The 13,493-nt window shown below is 37.3% G+C and overlaps 1 pseudogene; it reads left to right on the forward strand.

The window, feature by feature from the left end:
• Positions 1-1,254: 1,254 nt before the first annotated feature.
• On the forward strand, positions 1,255-12,127 carry LOC107819071 (uncharacterized; annotated as a pseudogene).
• Positions 12,128-13,493: the final 1,366 nt, after the last annotated feature.

Genomic DNA, 13,493 nt, shown 5'->3' on the forward strand with positions numbered 1-13,493 from the left:
AAAAATCCCAAATAAAATGGTTCGAGGAGGGAGTATGCAATAGTAGATATTTTCACAATGCTATCAAGGATAGAAGGAGAAGGTTGCAGCTCCACAAAGTGAAGAATCATAGAGGAAGATGGATACAGGGGGATAAAAAGATAACCAAGGCTGCATTTCGATATTTTTAGTCCATGTTTAATCTGAATCCTACTGTGGTGGATAGTGATGTTATCAGTTGTATTATTGAATGCATTACCATGGGAAGATAATGATCTCCTATCACATATGGTTACTGGAGATGAGATCAGAGAAGTGATTTTTGATATGAGTCCAGCAAGTTCAGCAGGTCCAGATAGATTCAATGGCATTTTTTATCATAAATGTTGGATGGGCATTTGCTTATAAAAGGTGGTAGTAATTTAGAACTGAAGGCTCTCTATGGGCATGCTTATTGAGAGCAAAGTACTGCTCTAGACTACATCCTGTAGCTAAATCCAGTAGTTCAAAACAGGCACATTCATGGGGGAAATTGATGCAAATCAAGAAGAAAGCGGGAACCTCACTTGAAAAATACAAATGGGCGACAACAATTTATGGTGGGATAACTAGACCGGAAAAGGAGCATTGGCTGAGCTAATACCATCTCAAGCAAAGCTTGCTAAAGACAAGGTGGAAGATTACATTCAAGGAGGTACATGGAATGTTATGAAGTTAGCAGAGGTTATACCTGAACACATGATAAACCAAATTACCAAATTAAGGATTGGAGATCAAAATACACAAGACTATGCTATTTGGGACCCTGCAACAGATGGTCAATTTTTAACCAAGTCGGCTCATCACCTTACTACTACGCCAAGGCAGAAGGATAATTTCAGGTATAAAGTTTGGAATGCTAAGCTTCCTTTTAAAATATCATTCTTGGCTTGGAGATTGATACAAAGGAAGCTGCCATTTGATGACACCATGGGAACATTGTATCTGATTGTGTCTGTTGCAATGATACAAAGAGGAAAACTCTTCAACATGTATTTATGGATAGTGATGCTGCTAACAAAATATGGAGAAAACTTTGGTGGACCTTTGGGAATTGATGATAAGGCCATATCAATCAACAACATGCTAAGGAAATAGTGGGAAACTAGGCCAAAAAATAGGGTACATAAAATGGTGCTACATATCACACCAACTGTGATTGTAGATATGGGAAACAGAAAAAAAATATGGCAGAGAACCATGGAGCACCAGATTTGGTGGATAATTAAGATGACGATGGGGAGAACTTTCAAAAATTGCAATGTTGGGAACTCATGGATGGAACTATGTGGAATAGTTGAAAGATTTAAACCTACTCCCAAATGGAAGATTGTTGAGTGGTTGAAACCTCCTGAACACAGAGTCAAGATCAATAGTGATAGTATTTTCTCAGAAGGAAAAGCAGGAATTGGTGGGGTTGATAGGGACCATACAGGTGGTATGATTATGGCATATTCAATTCCAATTGTATGTTCTAGTGACAATCTGGCACTAAGCACAAGCAGCACGTTTTGGTGTCCAATGGTGCCTGCAACATGGTTATATAAATTGTGACTTGAATATGGACTCACTAGTAATTGTAGATATGCTGAAAATGGGCACCCGACTAACTTGAAACTGAAGGACTCAATTTATGCATTGAGGCAGACTACTCTCCAGCTAAATTGCACAGGTTCTCATTGTTTTAGAGAAGTGAACCGGACTACTGATAGTTTGGCGAAGTTTGCAGCTAGATTAGTTGATCCTTGTATGTATTTTGACTGGCATTGTTTGCCTAGAAGTGTAGTAGGATCTTACCAGCTAAATATAATTCAGCTACCTAGCATCAGGCTAAGGTATGACAAGGCTAACATTTTTTTAAGCTAAGGTATTTTATTGTTCATATAAATTAAGGTGAAATGTACATTGGCCTACTTTTGGAGTGTTGGCAGATGCCACACTATTGTACCCGGTTGGGAGCTAATATATGAACACCCAACATTCTTGGGTGTTTCGGGGAAAAAAAAGTCCCAAAATGTTTCATTGTCAAGAGCTTTCTAATTGCCATCTGCTTAGTGGCCTCTATTTATCTAATATTATCTGTCACTCTTAGTTTCTCCGATAGTGAAGAATATATCAGCAAAGAAGAAGAAAAAGAAAAAGAAATAACTGTATCCCACATTCTGTTTGGCATCGGAGGGTCAGTTAAAGCATGGAACAACCGCTCGCGTTATTCTGAGCTCTGGTGGAGACGAGATATAACGCGAGGGATCGTGTGTCTCGATGAAAATCCCCAAGAAAACGGAGCATGGTCCGAAATTTTCCCACCTTATAGGGTTTCTCAAGACACGTCCAAATTCAAGTACACTTGTTGGTTTGGTGACAGATCAGTTGTAAGGATTGCGAGGATTGTAAAGGAGAGCTTTGAACTAGGTTTAAAGAATGTGAGGTGGTTCGTAATGGGAGATGATGATACTTTTTCTAGTGAATTTAGTGACAATCTTGGCTAAATATGATCACAACCAAATGTATTATATTGGTGGTTATTCTGAAAGCGTGGAGACTGACGTAGTATTTTCCTATTGTATGGCTTACGGCAGTGGCGTCATTGCTATTAATTATCCTCTCGCGGCTGAGCTCGTGAAGATTTTGGATAGTTTCATTAATCGCTACCATTACCTGTTAAGTTCAGATCAGAAGATCGGTAGTTGTGTAGTTGATATTGGCATTTCTCTCACCAAAGAACCCGATTTCCACCACATGGATATACACGGAAGTCTAAGAGGGCTTTTGGCAGCACATCCCGTGGTGCCACTGGTCTCACTGCACCATTTGGATATTGTTGGCCCAAGTAAAGGATAGTTTTGAAGATTGACAAAGGAACTCAGGGATGAACCAAGTCCATCACTGGTAGGCATAGACACAGGCAAATTCAAAGCACGCGAGATGCACATGCAGGAGATAAACGAAATCTGACATAATAATAGATATCTCCTGATCGAAAAGATTGCATAATTGACAAGGAGAAGGACTCCTTACTCAATGAGAACATTATCCAAGATAAGGAAGGAGTTAGGAGTTGAGATTAACTAGAACTCTTCCATCAAGAAAGAGTAGCATTAGAACTCTAGTTATTTTCTACTCTACTAACTCTATAAATCGCAGGATGTTCTCATTCTACATTTGACGCACAAAAGCAGAAGTTAAACGTGAATTGAGAGCAAAATATCAAGGCATTTTGCAAGTAGTTCGTGTGTGATTCAAGTGTTCGAACCTGAAGCTACATGAACCAGATAAAAGAACCAGCTCCAAGTGTCTGTCTTTTATTCTATTTCAATTGTAGTAGGTGTTTTCATATTGTACCTTTCAGCTTTATCTAGAGGCAATTGTAATAGGCACTCAAAGTATTCAAGTTAGAGTTAACTTGAAGTTATCATAACAATTAGAAGCTGGTTGCCACAACGAGATTAGAGTTAATCCTAGGTTTACAAAAGTGTTTTGTAAATACAGTTTTTGCCTCAATGATTTAGTGAAGAGTTTTTGGAAAATCCTACTGGGAAGTAGGTCGTGGTTTTTTCACCTTTTGAGCCAGGTGTTTTCCACGTAAAAATCCTTGTGTTCTTTATTTTATGTACTTATTATTCTACAACAGTGGTAATTGGAACACATAGAAGAACCAGGTCCTTCTATAATCTGTGCACGCAAAAAATTAGACACCACACAAATCATCCCCCCTCTTATGTAGTATTGACATATAAAATATCAATTAGTATCAGAGCAGGTTATCCTTGAAGAGGCTAACACCTTAGGAGAAGATCAAAATGAGCGCACCACCTGGAAACTGGGAAGGGCAATCCACTGCTAGGCCACCACTCTTCAATGGCCAGTACTACTCCTGGTGAAAAAACAGAATGAGAGACCACATCATAGGAGAAGACTATGAACTATGGGACATTGTCACAGATGGTCCATTGGCTACCATGAAGAAAAATGCCAAAGGAGAAGAGGTGCCAAAAACAAGAGCTGACTGCACTGATGACGACTTGAGGAAATGGGAGAAGAATGATAAGGCCAAGAAATGGCTTGTGTGTGGACTTGGTTCAGACGAGTACAACAGAATTCAAAGCTATACTACTGCAAAGGAAATTTGGGACACCTTGCAAGTGGCTCATGAAGGAACTGCTCAGGTGAAGAGGTCTAGAGGTACTTTACTATATTCTCAATATGAGAATTTTTCTATGAAGGAATGAGAGACTATCCAAGAGATGTATACAAGGTTCACCACACTGACAAATGAACTGAAGTCTCTTGGAAGGACTCTTCTCGAAGAAGACAAAGTTGAAAAGATTCTAATTAGGGTTCTACCAGTTTCTTGGGAAAGCAAAATCACTGCAATTCAGGAATCTAAGAACTTTGCAACTCTTAGGTTGGATGAGCTAATTGGAAATCTCACTACTTATGAACTTAGAAGGCAGACCATGAAGATGGATGTGCCCAAGAAGGAAATTAGCCTGGGACTCAGAATCATTGAAGGTGCTGATATGGAGGAAGATGAAATGGCTATGATCACCAAGGACTTCAAGAAATACCTTATGAGAGGAAAATGTTCTTCAATAAGTGAAGGCTACAGCAAAGCAAGGGATCCTGAAAAATAGAACAATGAGGGCTGCTACAAGTGTGGGAAGAATGATCACCACATCAAAAACTGCCCTCAATGGGAAATTGAATGGAAGAAGGAAAGAGTTGAACGAAGAAACAGAAAGAAGGAACAAGTTCATCCCAAGAAGAATAAAGGATCAACAAAGGCTATGATTGTTGCTTGGGGAGAAATCTCAGATGAGGACTCAAATGATGAAGATGAAGATGAACAAACACTTATGGCAATTGGAGAATCCGATGAGGAATCTGAAGTAAGTATAATCTATCTAAAAGACAAGATGAAGTTTTTGTCTAAATAAAGGCTATCTGAGTTAATTCTAGATTTCATTGATGAATCTGAAGATATAAACAATGAAAAGAAACAATTGTCTAAGGAATGTGTGATTTTAAAAGCAAAGTGTAAGAACCTCGAACTTAGAGTTAGTGAGACTGTAAGTGAAAATACTGCACTAAAGAACCAGGTTCATGCACTTGAATCAAATGTCCTAGAACTTAGATCTGAAAACCTAAAACTGAAATTAGGAACAAGTAAGAAGACAACTGATTACACACAACTCACTCTAGAAGAAAATGTAGGTAAACTAAAAGATGAGTTATATAAGAAGGATGAGCAGGTAAGAATTGTGACAAAGGATCTAGGCAAGGTCAAGCATGAACTAGACAGAACTTGTAAATGGAACAGGTCCTCCGATGCACTATCATGGCTACAGGAACATCACAGTAGCAATAGAAGATGAATTGGCCACCTAAATGGGATCCCAAAAGCAAGTATCCCACACTTCCTGAGAACAGAATTTGCACACACTGTGGTAAGACAAGTCACTATAAAAGTGAATGCACTGCAAAAGAAAAGGCTAGTCAAAAGAATAAAAAGTTTGTTCAAGGGAAAAATAGGCTGCGAGGTTGGGCTAAAAAGAATTTGATTCATCATTTTACCAATAGAAAGGGACCCAAACTAGTTTGGGTTCCTAAGACTAACCCTTGATTTCCTTTTTTAGGTTCAAGTGAAGGGGAGCATCCAAATATGGTACATGGACAGTGGCTGCTCAAAGCATATGGCAGGAAGCAAGGACCAGTTCCTTTCACTTGAGGTAACTTGGTAGAATTCACCTCTACTAAATGTTTTGTGATAAATCTTATCACTGACAAGATTGTTTTGCAGGGTAAAAGAGTGAATAATATATATATTATAGATCTGTCCACACTCTCAGAGAATGAACTAACTTGCTTAAGTGTGCTGGATAGTGATCCCCTCCTTTGGCATAAGAGGCTTAGGCATGCAAGTCTAAGTCAACTTAACAAATTAGTCTCCAAGGACTTGGTGATAGGACTGCCTAACATTAAGTTGAAGGAAGACAAAGTTTGTGAGGCTTGTGCATGGGGGAAGCAGGTAAGATCCTTTTTTAAATGCAAGAAAGTGGTAAGTACCACCAGAACGATGGAACTAGTTCATATGGATCTTTGTGGTCCAATGAGAACATTAAGTAGAGGTGGTAAGAGATATATGATGGTGCTTGTTGATGATTATTCTAGGTTTACCTGGACACTGTTTTTAACATCTAAAGATGAAGTCCATGTCACTTACTTTGTTAGAAAAACTCAGAAACAATTAGGAAATCAACTTGCATCAATTAGGTCTGATCATGGTACTGAATTTGAAAATGCTAAATTTGCTGAATTTTGTGATGTGAATGGCATAGATCATAACTTTTTTGCCCCTAGAACTCCACAACAATATGGGGTAGTTGAAAGAAAGAATAGGATACTTGAAGATATTGCTAGGACTATGCTTCTTTCTAGTAAACTGCCCCAAAGTTTCTGGGCAGAAGCAGTAAATACTGCATGCTATATCATAAATAGGTGCATGACAAGACCTCTAATAGATAAGACTCCCTATGAGTTACTTAAAGGGAGAAAACCAAACATATCCCATCTTAGGGCATTTGTATGCAAGTGCTTTGTGCACAATAATGATAAGGACTCCCTAGGTAAGTTTGATCCCAGAAGTGATGAGGGAGTATTCTTGTTATATTCTTCACATAGTAAAGCTTATAAACTTTATAACAAAAGAACTATGTGTGTTGAAGAAAGTGTACATGTGGTGTTTGATGAAACTAACATTTTTTCTGAGAGACACGAACATGTTGATGAAGCAATTGGGCTGGTTAAACAATTAAATGAAACCACAACCCAGACCGAAGCATCTCTGGAGGAAGGAACAGGTAATGGAACAGGTTCATCTATCACCGACAACATGACATGGGGAATAGAACAAAACAATTCTCAAACTTCAGTGGAACCTGTACCTGAACCTGTTCTACAGCAACAAAACATTGAGGGAACATCAAGGGGTAACCAGTTGGTTGTGAAACCTTACAGATATCAAAGTTCTCATCCTATTGAGAACATCATCACTGATCCAACCTCTGGAATCAAAACCAGATCTTCTTTAAAGAATCTTTGCGCTTTTGATGCTTTCTTATCTCTTATCGAACCTAAAAATATTGCCGAGGCTTTGCAGGATGCAGACTGGGTAAATGTAATGCAAGATGAATTCAACCAATTTGAAAGGAATCAAGTTTGGCATTTGGTACCAAGACCTAAGGACAGATCAATAATTGGAATAAAATGGGTCTTCAGAAACAAACTTGATGAAGATGGAACAGTTACAAGGAACAAGGCAAGATTGGTGGTTCAAGGATATAGCCAAGAGGAGGGCATATACTATGATGAAACCTTTGCTCCAGTCGCAAGGTTGGAAGCAATAAGACTCTTTATAGCCTTTGCTGTTTACATGGAATTCACCCTTCACCATATGGATGTCAAGAGTGTCTTCCTTAATGGCTATGTAAAGGAAGAAGTGTTTGTCAAGCAACCTCCGGGGTTTGAAAGCAAGGAAAGTCCTGATCATGTGTACAAACTTGACAAAGCACTTTATGGGCTCAAGCAGGCGCCAAGAGCATTGTATGAAAGATTATCAAAGTTTTTGCTTGAGCATGACTACAAGAGAGGTAAAATTGACAATACTTTGTTCTTGAAAGAAAAAGGTAAAGATCTCTTGGTAGTTCAGATATATGTTGATGATATAATCTTTGGAGCAACTACTGATAAGTTAAGTAAAGATTTTGCTAAACTAATGGGGAGTGAATTTGAAATGAGCATGATGGGTGAGATTAATTTCTTTTTAGGCTTACAAATTAAACAAAATTCAAATAGAACTATGATCCATCAGTAGAAGTATGTAAAAGAGTTGCTTAAAAGGTTTAAAGTGGAAGATTCCAAAGAAATCGACACTCCTATTGCAACAGCTAAAAAGTTGGATATAGATGAACCTGGTTCATCTGTTGATCAGAAGTTGTATAGGGGAATAATTGGCTCATTGTTGTATCTCATTGCTAGTAGACCTGACATTATTTTCAGTGTAGGCCTTTGTGCAAGATTTCAGGCAAATCCGAAGGAGTCTCACTTGACGGATGTCAAGAGAATTTTGAGATATCTAAAAGGCACCACTGATCTTTGTCTTTGGTATCTAAAAGGTAGTAATTTCAATCTTGTGGGATATGCTGATTATGCAGGTTTTCTTGTGGATAGAAAGAGCACCTCAGGTATGGCACACTTTCTTGGCTCATGTCTTGTGTCTTGGGCCACCAAAAAGCAAAATTCAGTGGCCTTATCTATTGCTGAAGCTGAGTATGTTGCTGTTGCCTTATGTTGTGCTCAATTGTTATGGATCAAACAACAATTAATGGATTTTGAAATTGATATTGGCTGTATCCCTATTTTTTATGATAACACTAGTGCTATTAGTATGACCAAGAACCCGGTTCATCATAAGAGAACTAAGCACATAGATGTTAGGCATCACTTTTTGAGGGATAACTATGAAAAAGGGTTGATCACTGTGGAATTTTGTGCTACTGACAAACAAATAGCTGACATCTTCACAAAAGTCTTAAGTAAAGATTACTTTGAAAGGAACATGTTAGAATTAGGGATGATTAAGATCACCTAAAAGGATCAGTTCAGAATTCACAATGAAAAAAAAAATTGAAAAAAACAAATTGTTGGTTTTGGTTAGAAAATCTGAAAATATGTATATAATTAAATTAATTCTTGCTCAGACTCATACTTTCAATAGACTATTGTGCCATGTATTAACATGACTCATTAATCTCTAATGATATTTTCTCTATTTTGGCAAATTTAGACTTACACAAGAGAATTATCAGTGAAGAACCTGGTTCATCAAGATAGCATGGTATGTTTTTTATACTCTGCATAATTTGAAATAATAATATTTGGATCATGAGCTGCCGTTAAATACTCTCATCTTCCAAACACAATCCAATTATCTTCTCTCCCATACCCAAGCACAAAAATGGCTAACACTCCTGAAAATCCTTCATTCCCACCCAAGAAAATCTGAAGACTCATTTAAATCTGCTACTGAGGGGAAAGAAACAGTTTCTTCTGAAACCGAACATGTATCTTCTGGTCCTAAAGTTACTCCTGAGACAATTTCTGAAGTTGATACAAATTTGGAGAATATGTTTGTGCTGGTAGGGTCTATAGCAGATGTTGAAACTACATAATCTGGAGGAATTGGTGGTAAAAATGAAAAAGAAAAAGAAAAAGAAAAAGAGAGCAAGGGTGTTCGAAGTGCTGTGAGGGGAAAGGGTCAAAAAAGTGGTTGATTCTTCACCCACTCCTTTGAGTTTAACCAAAGACACATGTGCAATGGTTGTTTGGGGAGAAAAATCTGCTGGAGTAGAGGAGAGTGTAAAGAAAATAAGGGGAAGTGGGTCTGGCGAAGCCGCTGAAGGGCTGGTTCAACTTGGAGAAAATATAGATGAACCTGTTTCATCTGAATAGGAAACCCTCGCAGACCTACTGAAGAGAATGACTAAAAGTTATAATCCAAAGAAGAAAGGGAGGTTGGTACAAGAAAGGATCATTTTGGGGCAAATACGCTGCCTGCTTGTCACTATGAAGTCCATATCACTCCTAAAGAACCTGGTTCATCTAAAAAGGTACCACTGAATAGCAAGGTGCGAGCCTTGGTGCAAGAAAATGGGGCTAAGGATGCTGAGATTGAGAGGCTGGAGAAAAGGTTGGCTGAGGTAGATTCTGAGAGAGATGCTCTCAGAACTGAACTAGCAAGGGAAAAGGAGAAGAATGATGGAATTCTTCAAGACATGCTGAAATTTCTCCAAGCCAAAATTCAAGCCCCCAGTTCTTCCAAGACTTAAACTTCTAGCCCAGTATAGACCTTTCGGTGACCCAGTTTGGGATGTTTTTTGTTTGCTCATATTTTCAGTATTTTTACTTCTTTTTATGTTTTGTGGAAGAATCGTATCAATCATCAATGAAATTCACTGTTTTTGCTCTAACTGTTTGTTTATATTTCTTTGATGGTTAAAATTCTTAGCTTGATCTATGATGATTAATCCATGATTGTATTTGAAGTAGCCCCAGTGGCCATGAGTAAGTTTTAAAATATGGTTATCTCATATGTTTTATGCAACTTTTCGATGATGCCAAAAGGGAAAAAATGGTTGTGCTTTGAACAGTGATATTTATAACCTAATGAACCTGGTCCTTGATGATAAGTGATAAAAAAAAATATTTCTAACATTGTGTTGATGTTGAGCTAAGTTGAAATAGGGCCTAAGCTTATGGAAGCACAAAGTTTGTCATCATCAAAAAGGGGAAATTTATTGGTCCAAGTAAAGGATAGTTTTGAAGATTGACAAAGGAACTCAGGGATGAACCAGGTCCATCACTGGTAGGCATAGACACGGGCAGATTCAAAGCACGTGAGATGCACATGCAGGAGATAAACGAAATCTGGTATAATAATAGATATCTCCTGATCGAAAAGATTGCATAATTGATAAGGAGAAGGACTCCTTACTCAACGAGAACATTATCCAAGATAAGGAAGGAGTTAGGAGTTGAGATTAACTAGAACTCTTCCACCAAGGAAGAGTAGCATTAGAACTCTAGTTATTTTCTACTCTACTCACTCTATAAATCGAAGGATGTTCTCATTCTACATGTGACGCACAAAAGCAGAAGTTAAACGTGAATTGAGAGCAAAATATCAAGGCATTTTGCAAGCAGTTCGTGTGTGATTCAAGTGTGCGAACCTGAAGCTACATGAACCAGATAGAAGAACCAGCTCCAAGTGTCTGTCTTTTATTCTAATTCAATTATAGTAGGTGTTTTCATATTGTACCTTTCGACTTTATCTAGAGGCAATTATAATAGGTACTAAGAGTATTCAAGTTAAAGTTAACTTGAAGTTATCACAGTAGTTAGAGGCTGGTTGCCACAACGGGATTAGAATTAATCCTAGGTTTACAAAAGTGTTTTATAAATGCAGCTTTTGGCTTAGTGATTTAGTGAAGAGTTTTGGGAAAATCCAACTGGGAAGTAGGTCGTGGTTTTTTCACTTTTTGAGCCAGGTGTTTTCCATGTAAAAATCTCTGTGTTCTTTATTTTCTGTACTTATTATTCCGCAACAGTAGTAGTTGAAACATATAGAAGAACCAGGTCCTTCTATAATCTGTGTACGCGAAAAATTGGACACCACACAAATCACCCCTCTTGGGTGGTATTGACATATAAAATATCAGACGTGTATATGTTACAACATTTGATTCCTTCAATGAGTCGATTTGAGTCGGTGAAGAAGGTAATTGAAGCTTACAACAAGAATCCGAGTCGGACAATGCAACATAGTTTGTGCTATGAACTAAAGAGAAATGGTCATTATCAGTGTCGTGGGGATACGTACTCAGTTCAATTATATCCATGGCTGATGAATGCAAGGGAGATGCCAACGCAGACGTTCAAGACATGGAAAGGGTCTGAAGAACCATTCACATTCAATACTCGGCCAAACAATGTAGAACCGTGCAAGAGTCCTATAGAGTACTACTTGGATCAAGTTGTTGACTTTCGCAGTGGTGAAAGCCTGACCAGTTATAATACCATTACTGGTATTAACAAGCAATGCGAGAATCAAAATTATAAACCAGCTTTAGCAGTTCATATGGTTAATGTCACCGCGCCAATGTTATCTCCCCAAGTATGGAGACAGACAGAGGCGGATCCAAGAATTAAATTTTATGGGTTCAATTTTAAAAATTTTAGCATTGAACCCATTATATTTTTAAAGTTATGGGTTCAAATCTACTATTTTTGCAATTTTAATGAATTTTTACTTACAAAGTTTTACTCCGCGTCGAAAGTTATAGGTTCAGTTGAACCTGTAGATAATACACTACATCCGCCTCTGGTCAGACAGGCACCACGACGACAATGTTGCGAAGTAATCAATGAAGAAGATGGTATTGGGAGCAGCTTACAAATCAGAATTAAAGATTGCAATAAGTGGGAATCAGTAACGCCTCCCTTTTACGACAAGTACGAAGACTTTGCTTATTTTCAGAAAATGGTTCGATGAATGAAAGTGAAAATTTTCACCGGCTATCTGGGAGAGGAAATTGAAATCCTTACTAACTAATTGTATCCATTGTTATCTGCTTTATCCTCCCCCTTTTTTCCATTGTGTTTTAAGATTTTACATGGCGAATCTTTTTATTTTTATTTTTTATTTTCAATAATGTAATATATTTATATTGTTACTACTTGCGATCAATACTTCTTTCATCATTTCTTTTGCCATTTTGGTTTTTTGCTTTCAAAAAAAAAAAAAAAAAAACACACTTAGTAGGTTCATATAGCTTAGGTTGAATAATTCTGATATTTTATCTATTGCCCTCATAATAAATCAAAAGTTTATACTACTATTTTTTATATACTAATTTTGCAAAGAAAGAAGTAGATTAAGGTGCAAAATATTAAAAGAAAACTATAAGGCGCAAACACAAAAGACCGCATACATTAAAGGTGTAAATGCAAAGAATCCGTCTACAAACTCTAACAAGTTATAACTTGTGTGGCTGCATTGAGCTATGGTTACCATGCACACAAGCACAAATATGTAATTTTAAAAAACAAATTTCTTAACGAAGAGAAGTATGCTCCATAGACCATAAATATGATGACCCAAAATATCATCTTTAAATTTAATAATTAATTATGTATTTTAAGACCTCGAAAAGTACTATTTATCATACCTCGACTTGCGTGCGCAGTCTGTAAAATTTTTCGGAAAGTTTTTATGTGAAAAATGGATTAAAATATGAATTAAAGCTTTAAAACTCAACTGAGTTGACTTTGGTTAATATTTTGAGCAAACAAACTCGGATTAGTATTTTGATCATTTCGGTAGGTCCGTATCGTAATTTGGGACTTGGGCGTATGCCCGGAATCAAATTCCGAGGTCCCTAGCCCGAGATATGGAATTTTGATAAAAAAATTAAAAGTTTAAGTTCAAATAGTGACCAGATATCAAATTATGTGCAAACGACCCCGGAACATAATTTTTATGATTCCAATAGCTCTGTATGGTGATTTTGGACTTAGGAGTGTGATCGAAATTTTATTTGGAAGTCCGTAGTGAAATTAGGCTTGAAATGGCTAAACAAAAAATTTAAGTTTGGAATTTTGACCGGGGAGTTGACTTATGGAGTCGGAATACCGTTCCAAAACTTTTTATAGCTCCGTTATATCATTTATAACTTGTGTGCAAAATTTGAGATCAATCGGACTTGATTTGATAGGTCTCGACATCGAATGTAGAAGTCGGAAATTTTAAGTTTCATTAAGCTTGAATTGGAGCATAATTCATGATTTTAGCATCGTTTGATGTGATTTGAGGTTTCAAAGAAGTTCATATGATATTTTAGGACTTTTTGGTATGTTTG

Source organism: Nicotiana tabacum, chromosome 9, assembly GCF_000715075.1.
Source record: "Nicotiana tabacum cultivar K326 chromosome 9, ASM71507v2, whole genome shotgun sequence".
In the NCBI taxonomy this organism is placed as follows: Eukaryota; Viridiplantae; Streptophyta; class Magnoliopsida; order Solanales; family Solanaceae; genus Nicotiana; species Nicotiana tabacum.